General features: G+C 50.9%; 1 pseudogene across 1 annotated transcript; it reads right to left on the bottom strand.

The window, feature by feature from the left end:
• Window positions 1–17,045: 17,045 nt before the first annotated feature.
• On the bottom strand, window positions 17,046–17,980 carry LOC309448659 (olfactory receptor 14A16-like; annotated as a pseudogene). Its single transcript has one exon. The product of its transcript is annotated as an olfactory receptor 14A16-like (transcript).
• Between the last annotated feature and the right edge of the window lie 7,177 nt (window positions 17,981–25,157).

The raw sequence follows: 25,157 nt of genomic DNA, 5'->3' as shown, positions 1-25,157 counted from the left end.
CATTTAGAGAGACATGGTCATAAAGGGGCTGTTATGGACAAGAAAACTCACCATGAACTCTGGAGAGAGCGAGGAAGTTTATAATAAGCAGCAGGAAGAACCAAGAAGCTCGAGGCATCTTCTGAAGAGCGGGAGGCCCTGAGCAGATGTGATTCGCCATTGTATGTGTGGGAGAGGGCCAGGGCATGTCAGGGAGAAGCAATGAGATGGCTGATGGCTTCAGTGAACCCTTCCAGCCATGTCTGAGCCCAGAAATGGAAAGCAGTTGATGTCTGCAGGTGGAGGAGGAACAGGAGGAAGATTTTCCTGGAAATATGGAAGGAAGAAAGGACTCTCTTGGGCTAATCACATATGGCAGTGACATTTCTATGTTATGGGCATGGCTGTGCCTGGGAGATGGGGAACGGCTGCTGCTGGGGTGGCTGTGCTCAGTCATGGCCCATGAGCTGACCCTGCTCTGCTCCTCTCTTACACTGCCCACACTTGGATGATCATCAGGAATCATCCATGAGCCTGGTGGATCCATAAACCTCCTGGAGTGATGGGTATGGATCCAAATAGAGGATTCGAGCAAGTGTGGGACTGGGACATTGAGGTGACTGGTGACCATTGCCAGGTTTATGAAAGAAGCTGGATGAGTTATGAGGAATTCACGGGCATGTCCAACTCCACAGAAAACCAGAGCCTTGCAGTTAAAGCAACAGCACTTGACATAAACACCACCCCCAAAACACAAAACACTCACACTGACCACAGGAAAATCCTTGAAAAACATAGGAGAAAAATCTACTAGGTCCCAGGGGTCAGGGCTCAGCTGTTCTGGTGATGAACAAGCATCAAGGGCTGACATGGCACCAGAGCCACCTCCACATGGCCCTCACCACCTGGAACCAGCATCTCCAAGTCTTCCCTTCACCAGCCTCCAGGGACAGGGACCTGCACCGATTGTTTCCTTCACAGCTGTGTCAGTGATGGCCCCTCATGGGGTCCAAACACCCTCAGATACTTGGGGTTTGCTTCTGCCTTTCACTTCATTAGAGGTTTGTTCATTCTCTCTGTAGCTGCAGTTCAGGATCGTGGCAGCAGAGGGCTCATTAACATCTAAAATGCTCTTACAAGCCAAGGCTTTGTGCATCATTTTCCTAAAGGCTTCAAGTCTGGTGTGGATGATTAGGGAGATTTCAGGAATAGCCAGACACAGAGCATTTCCTTAATAAATAAAAGTAAAGACTGTTCACCCTTCCCTCGCTTTCCAGAACAGGTGGTATAACCACTGTCCTGTTCAAATGGATGTGGAACGTGTCCTGAGAAGACTGAATAGGTCAGAAAAGTGGGTGCCTAAATCACCGCTTGAATGAGGAGATAGTCCAGAACACCACAAGAGGAGTCACACTCCTCTGGATCAAAGGTGGGTTCTCTTGGTAATCTCAGATGTCACAGCACAGCGATACTGGTGTTCAGGAGCTGGTCAAGTGACCCATCTCCTGTTCTGTAATGGTGTCTGAGTTTGCTCAGGTCACCCCTGACTTGAGCCCCATCCACTACTGGGTGTCTCCAGACTCCTGCCTTCAGGAACAAAGTCCCAGGAGACCTTGCTGGTGAAGATGGAGGCAAAGAAGCCATGAAGAACCTCAGTCCTGTCTGATTCTACTTTTCTGAAGTTCAGCAGCAGGCCCACGTTCACCCTGTCTATTCTCTTACTGCAAGTGAAGCTCTGTCAGCTCATCTTACTTCCCTCCCCTGCAGGTATCAAGTCCAGGGAGGCTTTGTCATCATCCCCACATCCATGGACAAGGTTTCTAAATTCCTCCTCTGCAGCTTCCCCTGCTCCCACCTCCTGTGTGCTGCCTTTGTGCCCTGGAGCTCCATCCGTTCAGAGGAGCAGCCTAACGAGATAAATGCTTCTTTTCATGGGTACTTGGAGAGATCATTCTTCTGCTTGGAGCAGCCTGTCCTGTAAGGATTATCAGATTTCCTGAGCTCCTTCAGCCTTCTGAGCTGATTCCCATAACACCACCTGAATCAGCCCCCCCAGATATGTCCAAGACTTCTCCTCTGGAGCCCGCCAGCCTGTGCTCTGCTGCTGGCCTATCTCCCTCCCCTCTGGTGCCTGGGACCCCACTGTGTCCTGCTCATGACAGCCAAGGTAGACACTGATGTTCACATCCCTCACCAGCTCTTCCTTGTTTCCCAGATCCCAATCCAGGTGAGAATCACCCTTGTTGGCCCATGACGCAGCCATGTTAAGGAGTTGGTCCAAGAGCTTCTTGACTGTTGGCAGCTGTAGCTTTGCCTGGCCCGTGAGTGTCAGAGCAATTACAGTTCCCCATAGGAAACTGCTCATTGACTGGTGACTTCCTCAGGTTACTGACAGAAGATCTTTTCCATTTCTTCTCCATGATCAAGTAGTTTGTAACAGCCAACACACTGTTACCCTGTCCTGGGCTTACATGGCAAAGTCTTGGAACTGGGGGTGAGTGTGGGTGTGCTACAGTTGTCACTGTTCCATCCTGACCAACTCTTTCTGGTTTGTAAGTGTGAAGTCCCACAGGGCACCTCACCCCACTGACTCCTCAGTCACCCGTGTCAGGAAGATGTTGTCAATGAGCTCCAAACCCTCCTGGATGGCTGGTGCCTTGCAGATATTGGGATATCTCAGGTCTGCCATGAGGACACTGCCCTGGAAACATGAGGCTTCTTTCATTTGTCTGAAGGAGGCCTCATCTCATTCCTTTTCCTCATCAGTGAGTCTGTACCTGATGTCCAGTGACCACAACACTGCCCATGTTGTTCTGCCCTCTCATGCTGACTGCTCAACCCCAGACAGAGCTCCACACATTCCTGCTGCTCTGCCATATAAACAGAACCTCTCTCTTTGACTCTAGACCTCTGGCATTATGAGCACCAGATGCACAAGTCCCCACAGTTTCTGCAGGAGATGGTATTTATAGTGTCCTATAACTCCTCATGCTGTTATGTTGGGAGATACAGCCCCATCAGAATAAACAATCTGCATGCAAACTTTAACAGCTGAGCGAATGGAGATTCAGTCCAGGGAGAGTCCAGACCTTGAGAAAATCTGGGATTTACCCAACAGAAAACTCTTAATTTGTAGAAGGAGAAATGGGCAGTGATGTATCAGGGGGGACAATAACCCCATCCATCAGGACAAACCAGAACCTGACACGCTGAGCAGTGACCCTGAGGAGAAGGGCCTGGGCACTACAAGGTCCCCACACCAGCCCGTGGTGCACGCTCACCATGAACAAGGCAGCTGCACACGGGGCTGCCTGAGGAGGAGCGTGGGGACCCAGACACCTGCAGTTCTCATCCCAGTCGGTTCAGCACTGGTGTGACCCACACACACGGGTGTGTGCCAGTGTGCAGCTTCCCAGTTTGGAGCAGCAGGGAGGAACTGGAGAGTGCAGGGCTGTGCCAAGGCAGGTTCAGCACCTTGTGCACATGGTGTGGGGTGCTGAGGGACCTGGGCTGCTTTGGCCCAGCAGCGCTGGGGAGGCTGCAGCAGTGCAGGAGTAGCCTGAGAGTGCTTGAAGGGCGGTTTCAGAGATGGTGGAGATTTTCTGCATAGTGGGAAAGAGCTTGAGAAAGAAATAATGTCCCAAAGTGCAGCTGGGGAGGTCCAGGCTGGACATGAGCAGAAAGGAATGTGATGGAAGGGCAGTGCTGTGGTGGAGCAGGTCAGCAGAGGGAGTCTGCTTCAGCCCAAGGCTTTGTGCTTCAAGGACCAGCTGGGGAGGATGGAGAGATCTCAGCAAAGGAAGGAAGATGCTCAGACAGGAGCAAGGTGGGGCAGCAGGGGGGATGTCTCCAGCCTGCAGGGACAGAGGTGCAGGGGATGCCACAGCACAGGACAGGCTGTCGTGGAGATGATCACGGGATGGAAAGAGGCTGAAAGCCCCACCAGACATGAGCTCCTTCTCCCCTTGGCTGTGGCTGTTGTCTGCACCTCTGATGCCTGTGAGGAGACACCTTGTCCTTGCAGCACAGGGGCCTCATGGCCTCCTTGTCCCCACCTGCTCTCAGCCCAGCATTTCTGCACCTTCACTGCTGTGTCTGCACCCTCACTGGCTGCTCTTTGGAACACAAACCACAGGCTGATCCAGCTCCCTCTGGGTGACCTCTTGCACCACAGCACTGCCCTTCCAGTGACATTTCTTCCTCCTGATATCCAGTCTCCACTTCCCAATCTACATTTGGTGGTTTTTTTTTTTTTTTTTTCTCTCATGCTTTTTCCCGCTACTTGGGAAAGCTTCACCACCTCAGAAACTGCCCGTGAAGCAGGGAACCCAACCTGTTAGGCTTCCTCTGGTCTTCCAGTTGACCAGGGAGAACTAACCTCACCATGATCTTCTAAATCTCATGAGTGCTGCTGGCCTTTCAGCTTCTCTGAGAGACATGAGGTTCTTTCCCAGCCATGTCCCTGCTGCTGGGCTGTCACCTCCAGACACAGAACTGACCTCACTGTCCCTTCACAGCCACAGGATTCTGACTGGAATATGAGTGTCTGAGACACAACTGACCTCATAATACCACACCCATCCATCCCCCTCCTTAGCACCCAGGACGTGACCAAGACTGAAACACACTCCTACACCTGCCCCTCTTTCCCACAGGCTGTAGACACCCATCCCACTTCCTCTCCTTCTTCAAATTTGTCAAATATATTTCCTACTAACAATGTGAGTGAAAAGCACTCCTCACTGGAACTGCTCTATTTACATTAACAACTGCCTATTCTCTCTCCAGAAATCTCTCCAAGGCAAATCACAGAATAACTCAGGTTTGCGGAGAGCCCTTGTCTCACTCATCTTGTCTCACTCTCCTGCTCAGGGCAGGGTGAACCAGGTGAGGTTGCTCAAGGCCTCCTCCCAGCTTTGCATCTTCCTCAAAGGCACTGAAATTGCACTCTGTTAAATCATAGAAGGGGAGAACAAAGATGTTCAATAGTGCTGGTCCAAGTGCTGGTCACTGAGACATGACACTAGTAACTGGTTGCACAGAGGACTTTGTACCACTGATGATATTTGAGCTTGATGGTTCAGCCAACTTCCCACCCAGCATCCACTTCTTGAGCCCCATCAGCACCACTCTGGCCAGAAGGAGACCATGGCTGAGCCTTGCAAACGCCCTGTACACAACATGCCTTTCTTTCCCCTGTCCATTTGGGTTCAGCAATCCCTTCCTTGTCCTTCACATTCCTGGAAATGGCTGCAGAAGGATGTGTCCCATCCCCTTCCCAGGGAGGGAGGTAGGGTAGCCAGCCTGTTATTCTCCCAGTTCCTATTCCTGCTGTTCCTGAAGATGAGTTTGAGGTCTGCGGTTTCTAAGGACCCTGGAACCATTCTGGTTTCTATGGCACTTTTGAGAGCACAATCCGGAATCACAGGCAAGGGTGATGTAGCAGACAGGAGCACTTGCAAAGAGCCTGGTCAAGGCAGCTGAGATGAATCTCACTGGGCCTGTGATGTTTGTTCCTGGAGTCACACACAGAAATGTCAGGTTCTGTCGGGTGTCCACATCTGAGCTGGCCTCATGGACTCCTTATGCACCCAGGGATGCTCAGAGACAGAGTCTGTCCCTATTACACACAGAGGCAGGAGTCACAGTGTCCCTCTGGCCTCCTGTTGCCACTCCCAAGGGACGGGAGACACCTCAGCCCTGTGGTGTGTCACCTGCTCTGCACTCATCTGAGATGTCCCACGTCATGAGCAATGGACACAGGGAGCTCAGTTCAAGGAAGCACAACCCAGTGCTGCAATCAGGTTATTTCCCAAGGGTTGTTTCTCCCAACATGAAGTGACCTCAAGACCTTGTGTGTGCCACAGGTCTTCATGGAACCCCAAAGAACAGTTGATGGTGTTTGTGCAAAACAGGAGATGGGTCATTTGACCAGCTCCCTGAACACAAGTATCACTGTGCACAGCACCTGAGCTTCCCAGGAACACCCACCTCTTGGTGCAGAGGAGTGTGACTCCTCTTGAGGTGTCCTGGCCTGTCTCCTCACTCACATGGTGATTTAGGTACCCACTTTTCTGACATACTCAGTCTTTATCAGGAGACGCTCCAGAACAATATGAACTGGAGACTGCTGAGACCGCCTGTTCTGGAAAGGGAGGGAAGGTTGAGCAGGGAATGAAACAGAAGAAATACTGCTTTCTTGCTGTTTATGATGGAAATGCTCTCTGTTTGGCTATACCTGAAATCTCCCTAATCATCCACACCAGACTTGAAGCATTTAGGAAAACGATGCACAGTGGATTAGCATGTAAGAGCATTTTGTATGTTCATGAGCCCTCTGCTGCCATGATCATGAACTGCAGACGCTTAAAGAATGAACAAACCTCTCATGAAGTGAAAGGCAGAAGCAAACCCCAAGTTTCTGAGGGTGTTTGGGACCCCATGAAGGGCCATCACTGACACAGCTGTGAAGGAAACAACCAGTCGAGGTCCCTGTCCCTGGAGGCTGGTGAAGGAAAGACTTGGAGACCCTGGTTCCAGGTGTGGAAGGTGATGTGGAGGTGGCTCTGATGCCATGTCAGCCCTTCATGTCTGTTTATCATCACGACGGCTGAGCCCTGACCCCAGGACCCGACCAAGGAGACCATTTCTTTCTTATATTTCTCAGGCTCTGCCTGTGGTCACTGGGAGGGTATTTGTTTTGGAGGTGGGTTTGGTGCCAAGTGCTGTTGCTTTAACCACAAGGCTCTGGTTTTCTGAGGATTTGGCAATGCCTGTGAGGTCCTCAAAACCCATTCAGCTTCTTTCATACACCTGGCAATGGTCACCAATCACCTGAGCTGTCCCAGTCCCAAACTTGCTTGAATTCTCAATTTGAATCCTTGTCCCAGCACTGAAATGCACACGTTCCTTCTTCTGCTGCCCTAAAATAAAAAAGAAAAATCAGTCTATTGCACATTAGCATGACCAGACCATGGTCTTTAGGTCTTCTTCTTTAACACACTTACTGCTACGCATGGACCACTCTCTTCCTGCACTCCCATGTGTCTCACAAACCTTCCACTCTTGTCCTTCCGTAATGGGCCAACATTCCAGGAGGTTGGTGCTTCCTCCAGGTTCATGGATGATTCCTGAGGACCATCCAAGTGTGGGTAGTGTAAGAGAGGAGCAGAGCAGGGTCAGCTCATGGGCCATGACTGAGCACAGCCACCCCAGCAGCAGCCGTTCCCCATCTCCCAGGCACAGCCATGCCCACAGCATGGAAATGGCACTGCCATACATCATTAGTCCAAGAGAAGTCTGCCTTCTTTCCATAACCCTCCAAAATCTTCCTCCTATTCCTCCTTCACCTGCAGACATCAGCCACATTCCACTTCCAGCTCAGACATGCTTGTAAGGATTTGCTGAAGTCATCAGCCATCATCATTTGCTGAAGTCATCAGCCCTTTTCTACCCCACATCCCCTTACCTTCTCTCCCACACCTACAATGGCCAATCATGGCTTCTCAGGGCCTCTCACTCTTCAGAAGAGGCCTTGAGCTTCTTGGTTCTTCCTGGTGCTTGTTATAATCTTCCTCACTCCCCCCAGAGCTCATGGTGAGATTTCCTGTTCATGACGGGCCCTTTGTAACCATCTTTTATGAAACTGTTGTTTTTCTGTGATAATCTGTAAAGGTGTTACCACAGAAAAGCATCCAATATATAAAAATCTGATACTGAGCGAAATGCAATAAAACTTTGTGGAGCCAGCCCCGTAGCTCTGTCTTTCCAGTAAGGAGTTTCTCCTGAGAAGGGGATCCAGCTCCTGCCCCTCTCTGCAGAGGCACATGAGCAGTGTCCGTGCACCTGGGGACACAAAGGGTGACTTTTGCAAGACCATCCTTTATCTGAACCACTTAGATATGTACCTGTGGATGGGGTATCAAGCCTTATAGTGCAGCAGAGACTGGAGTTTCGAGCTCTCTTCATCTGCCCTGTGTGACACATGTAAAATAAACTAACCCCGTCAAAAAGTTGGTTTTGATTCTCTTCACAACATGAAGCACCATAAGGGTCAGGATTTGAGCCAGGATACCCAACAAGGACTCATACGTCCTGCTCTTCAAGTTTAGGTGTTCACTGTAATCTCAGCAGACATGTCTGGGGTCAAGGAGCTGGTCAAGTGTCTTGTCTCCATTTGCGTAAAGGTGGCTTTGACGTCTGGCTGATGTGCAGACTCTGTACATGGATGCTGACACCTCTTGAACAACCTGCTATGAAAGGGTTAGCAAGGTGGGCAGTTCTTTCCACAGCAGGACAGCAAAAAAGACCCTGGGTTGGGGCAAATGAAAAGAGATGCAAAAGTTGTAGTCAGGGCTGTTTGGGGGCACTTGTAAAGCAGCCCTGCACTTCATGTGAATTATTCCTGTGGTCAGGGAGAACCTGAGAGCTCTCCCTAAATTGAAAACATGAAGGAGATGAAAGGACAGTGTCATTCAAGCTGAATGGAACCTCAGGAGGAGTCTTGACCAACCTCCTGCTCAGAGCTGGGTCAGACCAGATTACTCAGGCCTTTATCCAAACATATTTTGGACATATTCTGGGACAGAGTGGGTGCACAGTCCTGGGAAACAGCTTCCAGTGCTGGACTGTCCTCATGACTGGAAAGTTTCTCCCTTTCTACAGCACCTTTCCAAGCCCAACCATCCAGATTGCTTTTCACCCATCTGCTTACACACTGACACAGACCAGAATATATTGCCTTGGGCACAAGAATATTGTGGGGGATGATGCTGAATGCCTTGCTAACTTCCAGGTAACAGACTATCAATGTTCTCCCCATGTCCACAACCCTGTCCTTTTGTCACAGAAAGCAAAGAGGATGGACAGGCACAACCTGCCCTGGGTAAACCCCGTCACCTTCTCTTCCAGACACCCAGAAATGGGGTCCCAGTGGACATGCTCTGGGGCACAGCCCTTAGTTCCCCTGCTCACCCATTGGCCATTTTGAAAAGTGCACACACTGTGTGAGAGCTGCCAGTGGTCAGGGAGTCCCCCCAGTCTCCATGAGCTTTCACAGATGGTGGAGAGTGGCCTCACTGTGACATGGTCCTGCTGTCCCAGCTCCTGGGATGCTGCCCCTGCTGTCCCATAGACCAGAAATGATTGTGTTAGTTCCAGTGACCCCTGACTTGATCCACATCCACTGCTGGGTGTTCTGACTCCAGTCACAGAGGCCTGGGACACAATGTTGGTGAAGAGGGAGGACAAGAGGACACAGGGATTCTCACCTCTTATTATATTCATCGGTGGCCACACAGTGTCTTTGTTTCTCCTTTAACTGTTCCTGCAGTAGTAACAGCTCATTATGGGGCCTTGAATTGCCTTACAGGTCTGGACTGAGTTTTGACCTGGACTGTTGCTGTGCTTGGAGGCTGCTGTCCTTGCAGACCAGATGAACTCACTCCTGCCACCCTGCCTGGCAGTTCATTCCATCCGTGTCACAGCTCTGTCTGCAGCACTGACAGCTCCAGCTCCCCCAGTCAGGTCCCTGGCTGAGGACATTGCCTCACATCTGGGCTGAGCCACCCCAGCTGTGGCACCAGCCCAGCTCTGACCTGCCACAAGAAACCTGGTACCAAGTGTCCAAGAGCCCATGTGTGCAAAGGCTTTGAATGAGAGCACAGACATGACATGGCCAAAGACTGATGAATGTCTCTCTAGACCTGGGAGTGTAAAACCAGAATAAAATGCGTAAGTTCATTCAACTGAAGATATTCCTCCCCTAGCCTGGAGAAATTAGATCCTTTGCTGTAACATTCCTGGTGTCCTGTCTAATGATGGGACAAGAAAGATGATTGTCATACCAATTTATTTTTTTTAATGAAAAATACAATACAGTGTCTCTGAAGAGGAGAGAGAATCAACATCACTGATTACTTCAACTTCAAAGTTGTGCCACTGGAGCCCCAGAGACACCTGGAGGAGCCCAGAGGGGACAGAGAAAGGGACATCATGGGCTGCTCCTGTGCTGCTGAGCTGGGCTGGACTCCTGGGACACAGGGAGCTCATGGCAGTGGCAGCGCTGCAGAGAGACAGCTCTGCCCAGGAGCAGCTCCTCTGCACACGCAGCAGGGCTGAGGGCTCTGCCTGCAGCACCGAGGGCACAGGAGCCAGGCACAGAGAGGGGAACGCAGTCTGGGCCAGGAGGATGCTGAGAGGTCACTGGAAATGAAATCCTCTCAGATCATCCGTTAAGATCATCGAGTCCAACCATAACCTAATTCTGACACTAAACCATGTACCTAAGACCCCATCTATCTGTGTTTTAAACACCTTCAGTGATGGGGACTCCACAACCTCACTGGGCAGTCTGCTCCATTGCTTCAAAACCCTTTCCCTGAAGAATTTTTTCCTCATATCCAATCTAAACCTCCCCGTGTGCAACCTGAGGCCATTTCCTCTTGTCCTATCACTTGCTACATGGGAGAAGAGACCAACACCCACCATGATAAAACCTCTTTTCAGGTAGTTGTAGACAGTGACAAGGTCTCCCCTCAGCTTCCTGTTCTCAAGGCTGAACAGCCCCAGCTCCCTCAACCGCTCCTCCTGAGACTGGTGCTCCAGACCCTTCACAAGCCTTGTCACCCTCCTCTGAACTCTCTCCAGCACCTCAATGTCTTCCTTGCCATGAGGGGCCTAAAACTGACCCCAGGATTCAAGGTGCAGCCTCACCAGTGCCCAGTACAAAGGGATGATCACTTCTCTAGTCCTGCTAAAGCTCTGATTGAATCAAGGCTTGGACACCTTGGTGTGACCCAGTTGGTGACAGGCTGGACTGCAGACTCCTGAGGCCCCTTCAACCTCAGTTCTCTCATGATCCCATTGTGATGTTGGGCTCTGTTTCAGACTGGAGCAGAGCAGGCGATGATGAGGCAAGATCCACCTGTGCTGTAGGTGACCATCTAAACCAACATCTTAGCCAGGGAACCAGCCAACACCTCAGTGTGACACTCTGGGCAAAGTGTGAGGAGTCCTGGGCAGGGAAGGTTCAGAGGGCATGGGGCGCTGTGCAAGACACAAATTGATCTTGGCTTCATGCCTGCAGGCCCATCAGATGTCAGTTAATGTCAATGAAAATTAAAATAAGAGGAACTGAGACAAAGATCCAAAGCAGAGGAAGGTGTCAACATACTTTTTTTGTTTCTTTGATGTGGTGTCTTTTCTTTGAAAAGGTGTTTTCTAGAACTGGGCATGGATTTAGGACACAAATGTCTTCTGGTCTAGGGACACAAACACCTGGTGCCACTGTACATGCCCCGGGAACCCCTGCCCAGGCTGCACCTGCACTGCAAGGTGCTCTGGTCTCCCCAGGTCCTGTGTGATAGATGCCAATCCCAGGCCAGCACCCCAGGTACACTGGGCCCCTAAAATGGCCCTGGCTGTTTATGGTGAGACAGCTGATGACTGATGTACTGAGGGTAGGAGAAGAAATATTGGTCTTCCCCTGTACTTCTGTTGCCAACACTCTATGATTTCATCTCCCTGGTCATTCAGGAGTTCCTACCTCTCCTGATTAAATGTCCCTGTCCAAGGACAACTTTCCAGCACTGTCTGGACGTTTGCGCTTCCCAGTGCTCTCAGGTTTCTCCTCCACTTGCTCTTTGGTCATTCAGTGGCCTCTCAACTGTCTGGTTTCTGCTTTGAGCTTCAGGGAGTTACAAACTTGCCCCATTCTTCAGAGCTCTAATTGACATGGCAGTCAACACGTTCATTGTGTTTATTTCTATCCTCTCCTATCTCTCTGTCTAAAGCAGTTCTTGTGTGGGTGTCCCTTGTGGATGCTGGACCTCATTAGATCCAGCTTACACACACAGCTGAGGAAAGTGTTTTGCTGTTTATTAAACTGTGCAGTGGTTACACGGGAGAGCAGGTGGAGCTGGTGCACAGGAGCTGCAGCATCTCCTGCAGAGCTCAGTGGAGAAGTCTGATGTAGGAAAAGTGATGCACTCTCTGGTGGCCAATGAGGGAACTGGCAGACTGGGGGTGGGGGTGAGGAGCCAGGTTGTCCATACAGTGTCCATCCTCAAGGGACTGTTCTCCTGCCTGTCCAGATGTCTTCAGGAGACCCTCTGGATCAATGTCCAGTGTAGAATGCTGCTGTCACTTCTTCTATACACTGGAAAATGGCAGAAAACACCCTGGAAAGAAAAACCCTCCTTTATGAAATCTTCTTTGAAATCTTCATCAGCAAGTGTCCCATTGAAACCTCTCTAGTTAGTTGTACAAGTCTGGAAGATGTGAATGAAATTACAGAAAGAAACATCGCTCATTAGGGCTCTCTGTGTTTTAATGAGCCCCATGGCATATTTGGTGCTGAGTCCATGAACCCCAGATACCAAGGACAGACTGAAGAATCTGCTCAAGAAGTCCAAGTCAGAACAAACTCCAAAGTACCTTGAAGCATTAATGGCCCCACTGAGGGCTGTTACTGACAAAGCCTCCCCAGGGACTCGTTAGAGCAGATAATTGGAGGCTGTGATTGCATCAGGCAAAGGCAAAGTGCAGCAGCTCTGATGCTGAGAAAGCCCTTGGTTTGTCTGATGAAGGACAATGGCCAAGCCTTGAGCCCCTGCCCCTGGGAAGGGAGATCCTGTCCCTCACGTGTGGCTCAGGGCTCTTCCTGGGGCTGTGGGGAGTGCGATGCCCAGTGCAGGACAATGGTGTGACACTCCCTGGGGTGCAAGGAGGCAATGGGTGCCATGGCCATGACAACCATGTGTTTCCTCTTAGGCCTCTTTGGCAGTGACATCAGCCATAGCCAAGGGGACAAAGACCTTGGCTCTTTCAGGGACATCCAGCCTTGCCAGCGCCCCTGGCCATGTCCACCATGGTCCATCCTGCACTGTCCCAGGCCTGTGGCTGTTTCCCCACAGGCTGCAGACACCCCATGCGCTTCCCCACCTTGTTCTCACCCCAGTGTGTCCCCACCTGTGCTGCTGTCTCTCCATCCTCACCAGCTGTTCCTGGAAACACAAAGTCATGGCTGATCCAGAGTCCTCTGAACGACCACAGCACTGCGCTCAGAATGACATTTCTTGATCCTGAGGTCTACTCTGGACCTCCAGATCTGCAGTTTCTGATGGTTTTCATTCCTCATGCTGTTTCCCTGCTCCCATCATCTTGGAAAGTGATTTTCAGGATTTCTGAAGCTACTACTGCCCTTTCTTGTCATCGTTTTACCACAGCCACCAACTAAGTCCATGAGAGCTGCTCACATCCTGCTCCCAGTCCCCAAGTGGGATAAGGGAGAGAACTGAATGGGAAGGGAGAAACTTGTGGGTTTAGAAAAAATATAATAAGACAATAAAAATAATAAAAGTGACACCCTACTAATATACTTTTACTATTTCTTTTTACATAAAGTAAGATATATGACACTCAGTGCAATCCCCCACAGAACTGCAGTTGTGCTGAACAGGCAGCCCAAAAGAAGAGAGCACCCTGGTCCTGAACAGCTGATCCCAGCAAGAGAAAGTACAAGTGCAAAAGGCAGAGAGGCCCAAGGGCCAACTGAAAAACAGCAAAACATCATAAAACTGAACTAACACTGAACTCCCAATAGAATGGAACTTCCGAACAGAGCTAAGCAAAGCAGCCGGAAAACCAAAACTAAGGGGCTGGAAAAGGCATCTCCAGCTTTATACCGAGCATGACGCTAATGGTAGAGAATAGCTCGTTGATTGACCTGGATGTCAATCAAGGTGCTGTCCTGTCTGTGTCCCCTCCTGCCAATTTGCACCTGCAGCTGCACTCCAGAGAAGTCCTTGGTTTCACTGACAATAGTCCAGGTAAATTAATAGAAATAGATAAATGAAATTAAGAGAATACACTCAGTGCAATCCCTCATGTAACTCCAGTCACACAGAGCAGCCAGTCCTGCAGAAGGGAGCACCTTGGTCCTGAACAGCCCATCCCAGCAAGAGAGAGCAAAAGGGCAACAGGCAGAAAGGCCCAAAGGCCAACGGCAAAATGGCAGAACGGCAAAAGGCCGAACTGACGTCGAACTCCTGACAGAACGAAACTTCTGAATGGAACTGACCAAACCAGCTGCAAAACCCAAAGTAACGGATGTAACAAGCCCTAAAAGCCGCTCCAGCTTTAGACTGAGCATGGCGCTAATCATAGGGAATATTTCATTGATCAGCCTGCATGTCAATCCAGGTGCTGTCCTGTCTGTGTCCCCTCCTGCCAATCTGCATCCACAGCTGGATGGCCAAAGAAGTCCTTGGTTTCCCTGACAACAGCCAAGATATCAGTGAGTTCTGACATTCCTTTCATACCAAGTGGCAAACACTGTAAAGCTGCTGAAAGACAAAATGAACTCTATCCCAGGCAAGAAACAGTGTTATCTCATTATTCTCATAGTAAATCTAAACAAAAGACTGTACTAGTTGTGAAGGAGAGAGGTTCAAAATGCATGAAGAAAATTAACTCAATTTCAGTAAAACCAGCATGTTTCCTCAGGTCCCCTTAACCAGGCTAAAGAAGTTTGGGTCCCTCAACATCTCCACACATGACCCAGACTTTCTCTGGCCACACGACAGCTCCTCCCGTTCCTCCAGAATGGGGAACCTCACACTGGGACACATGGCTCCAGTGTGACCACACCAGTGCTGAGTCACGATGGGCAATAACTGCCCTTGTCTGGGTGGCCATGCTCCTCCCAGTGCAGCCCAATGTGCTCATGGGCATGTTCCTGTTTAGCACCACTGAGAACTGGCTGAACATCCAGGCTCAGAGGGTTGTGACCAGTGGCACAAAGCCCAGCAGGAGGCATCATGAGGATCACGGAAGGACACCATATCCCCACCCAACATCTCCTCCCACAGGTGTCTCTTGGGTCCCTGGAACCACCTCAGTGCCAAGGGGGAGAGCACTGCCTGTATGGGGTGGAGGAGCTGGGGTCTGGAATGAGGGTCCAGGGGCAGTTTCTCCTGGTTGTTCATGCAGCAGCAAGCTGGGCTGGATATTTGGAGAGAGGAACTCTTCCTAAGGGCCTCCAATGGGCTTAGGGATGTAGATGCATTCAAGGACCTTTACATCCTAGTTGTAATAGTATGTGGTGCCCAGAACTGCACGCAGAACTCAAGGTGAGGCCGCACTAATGTTGAACACAGCAGCATAGTCACCTCTTTTGACCACATGACCATGCTGTGTTTGATGCACCCCAGGGTGGGGGTTACTGTCTTGACTGTTGGGGGACAGTGTTGCCTCCTATTGACCCTGTGGCCAACCATCACACCAGATCCCTTTCTGCAGGGCTGCTCTCCAGCCGCTCTCTCCCAATCTACACTTGCACTCAGTGTTACTCTATCCCAGGTGAACAATCCAACTCTTGGACTTGTTCAATTTCATGCCAAGTTCTGGGTCCTGCACTTGGGTCACAACAACCCCAGGCAGCACTACGGGGTCAGGGAAGAGCGGCTGGAAATCTGCCCAATGGAAAAGGCCCTGGGGGTGTTGGTGGACAGTGACTGAACATAAGCCAGCATGTGCCCAGGTGGCCGAGAAGGCCACCAGCATCCCAGCATGCATCAGGAATAGTGTGGCCAGCAGGACCAGGCAAGTGATCATCCCTCTGTTCTTGGCACTGGTGAGGATGCACCTCAAATCCTGTGTTCAGTTTTGGGCCCCTCACTACAAGAAAGACCTTGAGGTGCTGGAGTGAGTTCAGAGAAGGGCAACAAAGCTGGTGAGGGGTCTGGAGAACAAGTCAGATGGGGAGCAGTGGAGGTAACTGGGGCTGTTTAGCCTGGAGAACAGGAGGCTGAGGGGAGACCGTATTGCTGTCTACAGCTACGTGAAAGAAGGTTGGAACATGGAGGGTGTTGGTCTGTTCTCCCATATGGCAATAGGAGAAGGAGAGGAAACAGCCTGAAGTGGCACTTGGGAAGGTTCAGTTTGGATATTAGGAAAAACTTCTTCTTAGAAGAGTTTGTGAGGCATCAGAACAGGCTGCCCAAGGAGTGGCTGAGTCACCACCCCTGGAGGTCTTTAAACTACATATAGATGAGGTTCTTAGGAATACGGTTTAGTGCCAGAGTTGAGTTAATGGTTGGACACAGTGATCTTGAGGGTCTCCTTCAACCTAAATTATTCTATGATCTCATTGGGATGAGAAACATGGTGAGGCAGCTCTCCCAGATGGAGTACTGATATGGATGGATGGATGGATGGATGGATGGATGGATGGATGGATGGGAGTGGGACAGAGAGGAGGATCAGCCTATCAGTCTAAGGGCTGGGGCCAGCCATGGCATGATGGAAGCAAGGCCAGCCCCCCTTTGTCCCCTGCTCTTGTTTCCAGAGATCCTTTACACCCGTTGCTGGCAGCCCTCCTGTATCAGCCCCTCTCACCAGCACACGACTCCTGGCCAGGAGCTCTTCATGCTGCTCCTGCTACCGCAGTGACAGAGCAGCCTGCCCTGAGCTGGGGAATGCAGAAATAGGGTTCTGTGGGTCATTCATTCTCCTGCTGAAGCACAGAGCACAGGGAGCAGGCTGTGGTGCCTGGAAACCACAGCGAGACAGTCCAAGGCAGATCACTGAAGGTCCTTCACCATCTCCAGGAACACTGGGCACCCACAGATGGACACTCAAACCAGCACCATGACGTAACATGGTGCCCCATGTCCTCCCCTGAGCCATGAAAAACACAAGTACAGCAGCATGGCCTTGTGGGGGAAATTTATTCAGGCTGACCACAGCTTTAGAAGAAGAGCCCAAGCTCCAAATACTGAGACTGAGGAAATCCCCTTTTGTGGGGTGTTTCAAAAAGATGGCCCCAATTTCATAAATACAGTGATTTCAAAATGGGTCCACACCTGTATTGCAGAGATGTGACAGAGGACACCAGCTGTACCAGGGCCCCAGAAACAGGTAGACAGGCCTCTGAGTCACTGCTCTGGAGAAGTGCCGTGGGGGAAGAAATTCCTTGACAAACATGGTTATCACAGATGAAATGCTCAATGCACAGGAGGTTCCTGAGATGAACTGGAAATCACTTCTGAAGAGATGTGGGTAACTTATTGCTGCTGACAGAAAAATGATTGAATAGGCTTCTTCAGTGCCACTTTCAGCTCCTGGTTCCTCATGCTGTAGATGAGGGGGTTCACTGCTGGAGGAACCAACGAGTACAGAACAGACACCACCAGATCCAGGGATGGGGAGGATATAGAGGGGGGCTTCAGGTAGGGAAACATGCCAGTGCTGAGGAACAGGGAGACCATGGCCAGGTGAGGGAGGCAGGTGGAAAAGGCTTTGTGCCGTCCCTGCTCAGAGGGGATCCTCAGCACGGCCCTCAAGATCTGCACATAGGACACCACAATGAACACAAAACACCCAAATGCTAAACAGACACCAACCACCATAAGGCAAGTTCCCTGAGGTAGGAGTGTGAGCGGGAGAGCTTGAGGATCTGGGGGATTTCACAGAAGAACTGGCCCAGGGCATTGCCCTTGCACAGGGGCAGTGAAAATGTATTGGCCGTGTGCAGCAGAGCATTGAGAAACCCAGTGGCCCAGGCAGCTGCTGCCATGTGGACACAAGCTCTGCTGCCCAGGAGGGTCCCGTAGTGCAGGGGTTTGCAGATGGCAATGTAGCAGTCGTATGACATGATGGTGAGAAGAAAATACTCGGTTGAAATGGAAAAGAAAAACAAAAATAGCTGCGCAACACATCCTGTGTAGGAAATGGCCCTGGTGTCCCAGAGGGAATTTGCCATGGACTTGGGGAGAATGGTGGAGATGGTGCCCAGGTCGAGGAGGGCGAGGTTGAGCAGGAAGAAGTACATGGGGGTGTGCAGGTGCTGGTCCCAGGCTATGGTGGTGATGATGAGGCCGTTGCCCAGGAGGGCAGCCAGGTAGATGCCCAGGAAGAGCCAGAAGTGCAAGAGCTGCAGCTCCCGTGTGTCTGTGAACGGCAGTAGGAGGAAATGGGTGATGGAGCTGCTCTTGGACATTGGCTGCCTGTGGGCATGAGGACCTGTGCAAGGAGGAAAGACAGTTACATGTTAGGGGTGACTTCTCTGGGGAAAATAAACAGGCTGATTCTCATGGAAAACCCTCTCCCTCATGGAGGGATGTTTCCGCTCATTCCTTCTTTCTACTAAGTTTGAATAACAGTTCATTACAGCTTAAAATGCAGCTTGGGCATCTAGATACCATGAACACACCTCTGGGTCAAGACCCCCTGTGTTGGTGTCAGAACAAAAACTGACCCACACTCCCATCCCAGAGAGCAAGAGCACCCAGGACAAGTGGAGAAACAGGGAGGGACACTGCAGTGCTACCAGAAAATAAAGCAAGGACAGAAAGGCAGATGGGCATGCTGTGGACCTTCTCCTGACCCAGCTGTGCTGCTGCACTCACATAATGACACTGTAGAGCAAGTACTTTTAGCACCTTTTTTGTGTACCACATTGCAGGAACCCTTCACCTGGAGGTCCAGCTGCTGAGGTGGAGACTCGTGACCTGGACCCCATGGCTTTGGGGCAGAGGGTCTGCTGGGGAGGAGAGGAGACCAGGGATTGCACTGGGACATGTGTCTGAACTGTGGGGGATGGCAGGGGGGCCTGAATCCCCTCCCGAGCTCCCACTCCCTGCCCATGTCTGTGCTGCCTGCAGCTGTGTGTCTGTCCCTGGTCTGCTCCCTGTCAGTGTCACAGACCCCGTCCCACCCGCTGTGTGCTCAGCTCTGTCCTGCTCACACCTCCTGGCACTGCCCAGGGGCAGCTCTGTGTGTGCAGGGGCTCAGGAGCAGCTCAGACAAGTCCTAACGAGAACTGGGGTCTCAGTGTCTTCTCCAAAGCAGAGAAATAAATCCCCATCTCCCACTGCACACTCAGACGAGCAAGAGTGGAAAACTGAAAGTACAGACTCCTTCCCTGGCAGCTGTGCCTTTCTTGATGTCGTTGTTCAGAAGGCCCCTCTGCCATGTCTGTCGGGGGATCTGGAGCTCTGAGCAGCCCTGACCCACACAGTCCCCTTCAACCCACAAGCTCCCTGCCTGCCCTGCCGGGGGTCGCTCCTTCCCCCCACAGCTGCTGCCATGGGATCTCCCGGGCAGGCTGAGCGCTGACCCTGGCAGGCGGCAGAGTCCCTGCCCGGCACAGCCCTGGGGTGCAGGGACCCTGCTCTGCAGGACAGCCCTGGGCACCCCTGGGTGCTCACCCGGCTTCACAGCTGTTCAACATGGCCTGACAAGAGCCCCATCCTTACAGATCCCACCAGCTGTGCCTGTGCCAGTTTTAGGAGATGCCTCCAGGAGCTACAGCTGCACTGCCCTGCACCAGAGACTTACCATGACAAGGGCTGCAAAGGTTTCTCCTCCAGTGAGCTCTCAGTCATCCTCCCAGTCCTGACCACCTTTAATCTCTCTCTGCCTTGCTGGTCTCCTGAGATCCCCAGGCAGAGCCCTCAGCCCTGCTGCGTGTGCAGAGGAGCTGCTCCTGGGCAGAGCTGTCTCTCTGCAGCGCTGCCGCTGCCATGAGCTCCCTGTGTCCCAGGAGCCCAGCCCAGCTCAGCAGCTCAGGAGCAGCCCAAGGCGCTTTAATGACCCCTCTGGTGGGTTTGCTGCTGAGTCCATGGACCTCAGACCCTGGAGGAAGGTGATGAAACTTCTCAAGAAGTCAGATTCAAACTCCAAAGTTTCTTATAAAGTTAATGGCTCACACTGAGGGAACCTGCTGAGAAACAATATTCATGTTTGTTTAGAGAAGGAAACTGGAGGTAGAGATGACAGGTCAGGGAAAGCAAAGTAAAGGTCTCTCTGATGCTGAGGAAACCTGGATGTGTTTCATTAACCAAAGGACTAAGCCCTGACCCCCAGCCCTAGGAAGTCAGATCCTGTCCCTCCCGCGTTGCCCAGGGCCCTTCCTGGGACAGTGTGATGTGGGGCTGTGCAAGGCCAAGGGCAGGACTATGGTCCCACACCTCCCAGGTTCCTGGCTGGGGACAAGGAGGGGTTTGGAGCTCATTGACAACATCTTCCTGACACGGGTGACTGAGGAGTCAGTGGGGTGAGGTGCCCTCTGGGAGTTCACACTTACAAACCAGAAAGAGTTGGTCAGAATGGAACAGTCAGGGATGGGAAAGTGGAGCTGAGGCTCCTGGGAGATGAGAACAAGGCCAAGAGCAGGATTTCAGGAGAGCAGGATTTGGCTGCTGAGGGACCTGCTTGGGTCCTGTGGGGTATGACCTTGGTGTCTGCAGAGCTTTTCTCTCACATCTCCTCCCTCCTCTCTCCCACCTGCTGTTGTGCAGTGTTTTCTACCCTTTCTCAAATACAATATCCCAGAGGTGCTGCCGGCATCACTGAGTGGCTCAGATTTGGCAAGGAGCGGGTCCATCTTGGAGAAGCTGAAATCAGCTCTGTCTGACATCAGTCAAACTCCTGTTGTCTTCTCAGAGAGGTGACAACTGTAGCACACCCACACTCACCCCCAGTTCCAAGACTTTTCCATATAAACCCAGTACAGGGTAACAGTGTGTTGGCTGTCACAAACTACTTGATCATGGAGAAGAAATGGAAAAGATCTTCTGTCAGCAACCTGAGGAAGTCACCAGTCAATGAGCAGGTTCCTCTGGGGAACTGTAATTGCTCTGACATTCACTGGCCAGGCAAAGCTGCAGCTGCCAACAGTCCAGGGGATCTTGGGCCAACTGCTCAACATGTCTGCCTGATGGGCCAACAAGGGTGATGTTCACCTGGATCTGGAAATGGGAAACAAGGAAACCCTGGTGAGGGATGTGAACATCAGTGTCCACCTTGGCTGTCATGAGCAGGACACAGAGGGGTCCCAGGCACCAGAGGGGAGGGAGGAAGGCCAGCAGCAGAGCACAGGCTGGTGGAATCCAGAGGAGAAGACTTGGACATACTGGGGGATGGTGGGCAAAGTGGTGACATGGAAGTAGATCTGAAGGGTGAAGGAGCTCAGGAAATCTGATCATCCTTACAGGTCAGGCTGCTCCAAGCAGAAGAATGATCTCTCCAAGTACCCATGAACAGAAGCATTTATCTTGTGAGGCTGCTCCTCTGAACTGATGGAGCTGGAGGGCACAGAGGCAGCACACAGGAGGTGGGAGCAGGGGAAGCTGCAAAGGAGGAATTTAGAAACCTTGTCCATGGATGTGGGGATGGTGACAAAGCTGCCCTGGACTTGATACCTGCACGGGAAGGGCAGCAAGATGACCTGACAGAGCTTCACTTGCAGTAAGAGAATAGACAGGGTGAACATGGGCCAGCTGCTGAACTTTGTAAGAGTAGAATCAGATGGGACTGAGGTTCTTCACGGCTGCTTTGCCTCCATCTTCACCAGCAAGGTCTCCTGGGACTTTGTTCCTGAAGGCAGGAGTCTGGAGAACACCCAGCAGTGGATGGGGCTCAAGTCAGGGGTGACCTGAGCAAACTCAGACACCGTTACAGAACAGGAAATGGGTCACTTGACCAGCTCCTGAACACAAGTATCACTGTGCTGTGGCACCTGAGATTGCCAGGAACACCCACCTCTTGGTCCAGAGGTGTCTGACTCCTCTTAAGGTGTCCTGGAGTATCTCCTGATTCACATGGTGACTTAGGTACCCACTTTTCTGACATATTCAGTCTTTATCAGGAGATGCAACACATCAATATGAACTGGAGGCTGCTGATACTACCTATTCTGTAAAGGGAGGAAAGGGTGAACAGGGAAGGAAATAGAAGAAATTTGGCTTTATTGCTATTTATTGTGGAAATGCTCTCTGTTTGGCTATTCCTGAAATCTCCCTAATCATCCACACCAGACTTGAAGCCTTTAGGATAATGATGCACAGAGCCTTGGCTTGTAAGAGCATTTTCGATGTTAATGTGCCCTCTGCTGCCATGATCCTGAACTGCAGCTACTGAGAGAATGAACAAACCTCTAATGAAGTGAAAGGCAGAAGCAAACCCCAAGTTTCTGAGGGTGTTTGGACCCCATGAAGGGACATCACTGACACAGCTGTGAAGGAAACAACCAGTGCAGGTCCCTGTCCCTGGAGGCTGGTGAAGGAAAGACTTGGAGACCCTGGTTCCAGGTGGTGAGGGCCATGTGGAGGTGACTCTGATGCCATGTCAGCCCTTGATGCTTGTTCATTACCAGAATGGCTGAGCCCTGACCCCTGGGACCCGGTAGATTTTTCTCCAATGTTTTTCAAGGCTTTTCCTGTGGTCAGGGTGAGTGTTTTGTGTTTTGGGGGTGGTGTTTATGTCATGTGCTGTTGCTTTAACTGCAAGGCTCTGTATTTCTGAGGAGTTGGAAATGCCTGTGAGCTCCTCACAACTCATCCAGCTTCTTTGATACACCTGGCAATGGTCACCAGTCACCTCAATGTCCCAGTTCCACACTTGCTTGAATCCCCTATTTGGATCCATAGCCATCACTCCAGGAGGTTCACGGATCCACCAGGCTCATGGATGATTCCTGAGGACCATCCAAGTGTGGGCAGTGTAAGAGAGGAGCAGAGCAGGGTCAGCTCATGGGCCATGACTGAGCACAGCCACCCCAGCAGCAGCCGTTCCCCATCTCCCAGGCACAGCCATGCCCATAATACAGAAATGTCACTGCCATACGTGATTAGCCCAAGAGAGGCCTTTCTTCCTTCCATATTCCCAGGAAAATCTTCCTCCTGTTCCTCCTCCACCTGCAGACATCAACTGCTTTCCATTTCTGGGCTCAGACATGGCTGGAAGGGTTCACTGAAGCCATCAGCCATCTCATTGCTTCTCCCTGACATGCCCTGACCCTCTCCCACACCTACAATGGCCAATCTCGTCCGCTCAGGCCTCCCGCTCTTCAGAAGAGGCCTTGAGCTTCTTGGTTCTTCCTGCTGCTTATTATAAACTTCCTTGCTCTCTCCACAGTTCATGGTGAGCTTTCTTGTCCATAACAGCCCTTTATGACCATGCTTCACTAAATGGTTGTGTTTGAATGATGATTTGTGCAGAAAGGGCAGTCACAGGGCAGCACCCAATATGTCAAAACTGATGCCGAGTGAAATGCCGTAAATCCCTGATGAGTTCCCCTGTGTCTGTGTCTCTCCTGGAAGGAGTCTGTCCCGAGAAGGGGATCCAGCTCCTGCCACTCTCTGCAGAGGCACATGAGCAGTGTCCATCACCTGGGGACACAAAGGGTGACGTTTGCCAGACCACCCGTCACCTGAACCACTTAGATGTGTGCTTGTGGATGAGGTATGGAGCCTTATAGTGCAAATGCCTATTCAATTGTCATAGCCAGAGGGGCGACCACAGATGTAGTGTAATATTTTATAGATATTTAAATATAAGCATATAAAACTGACATTCCTAGACAAATTACACAAACACTTGAAGGATTATTCATGCCTTTTAACATGATTATCCTCAAAGGCCACCAGCTTTACATGTCAGGAAATGGGATCCAGAGTCCAAGGGCAGGATGGTTTGGGCTCTGTGCTGCGATCTGGAAACTGAAACGTGCTCCCATCTCCCAGCCCCCTGCCCTCCTCAGTGAGGGTGTGAGACATTCTGCAGCAAGGGCTGAACTCACAGCCATGACCAGTATCTTCTGTCCAACTGCAGCCAGTGGTGTCCTGCCAGCTCAGGATTGGACCTTCCATTGCTGGAGGTGTTTAAAAGACATGCAGATGTGGCGCTTTGGGTCATGGTTTAGTGGTGGACTGCGCAGTGTTTGATTTATGGTTTGACTCCATGGTCTTAATGATCTTTTCCAGCCTCAATGATTCCATGATTCTCTGATTCTCTGATTTGGATTGAAACCATTTCAATTGCATTACCTCCAGCTTCCCTCAGAGGCTGCTGTTGTGTGGCACAACTGTCCTGGCTCTCCAGGCAGGTTGGGCACTGGTTCGGTGTCTGCATTGGCAGTTTTCCCCTTCCTGGGGTAAAAGGCTGTTGAGCAGAGGCAGTTGTAGAGATTTGGGTCACAGGGGTTTGCAGCAATCCTGTCAAACTCTGAGCAGGCTGAGCTTTGGAACCCAGGAAAAATGGAGATGGGCTGAAGGATGTTTGTGAACAGTGGTGCTGTCACTGATAACAGTAACTGGGAACTCCTCATTCTCACTGGTGATTATGATGATGAAATAAAACTCTTTAATTTCATTCCTAACAGTCATTCTTACTTTTGAAAACATGTCCTACACCTCAGTAGTTGCGTCTTGAAAGAAGCTCTTAGAACAATGATTTTTCTCTCACTTTTTTTTTTTAATAATTTAAAGACTACAACTCTTGGACAGAATTACCCCAAACTCATCCTTCTTTCATAACTTTTCTTCTTTTTTTTCCGTGGTGTGCAGTGGAGGTGGTGTAGGGGAATATTTTATTTTGAGACAAAGGTGGCCAAGGAGCAGATCCCAGGTCAGGCAAAGGCCCAAAGGAAGCCAGAATCTTTATGTGTGTGCCCTGACACACACTGTCACCTGCATTTCCAGTCTCTGCAGTCCCAACTGTGCAGCAGAGTCTGGAGTTCTGAGCTCCCTCATCTGCCCTGTGTGACACGTGTACAATGGAACTACCCCAGTCCAATGGCTGGTTTTGATTCTCTTCACAGCCTGAAGCACCACATGGGTCAGGAGACAAGCCAGGATACCCAACCAGGACTCACATGCTCTGCTCTTACAGTTCAGGTGTTCCCAGGAATCTCAGCAGACATGTCACGCTGATATCTGGGTGCAAGGAGCTGGTCAAGTTCCTCGTTTTCATTTCTATAATGATGGATTTGTGTCTGGCTGCTGTGCAGACTCTGTACATGGATGCTGACACCTGTTGAACAACCTGCTCTGAAAGGGTTAAGAACATGGGCAGTTCTTTCTGGAAGGGTATTAGGACAGCAAAAAAGACCCTGGGTTGGGGCAAATGAAAAGGGATGCAAAAGTTGTGCTCAGGACTGTTTGAGGGCACTTGTAAAGCAGCCCTGCACCTCATGTGAATTATTTCTGTGGTCACAGAGATCCTGAAAGCTTTGTCTAAATTGAAAACATGAAGGGTCAGGAAGGACAGCATCATTCAGGCTGCGTGGGACCTCAGGAGGTGTCTTGACCAACCTCCTGCTCACAGCAGGGTCAGACCAGATTACTCAGGGCTTTATCCAAACACATCTTGGTCACTTTCTGGGACAGAGTGAG

Source organism: Streptopelia decaocto (assembly GCF_964273445.1).
Source record: "Streptopelia decaocto genome assembly, chromosome: 21".
Taxonomy (NCBI): domain Eukaryota; kingdom Metazoa; phylum Chordata; class Aves; order Columbiformes; family Columbidae; genus Streptopelia; species Streptopelia decaocto.
Note: the sequence above shows the minus strand (reverse complement) of the source record. Positions and strands in the feature narration are given on the sequence as shown.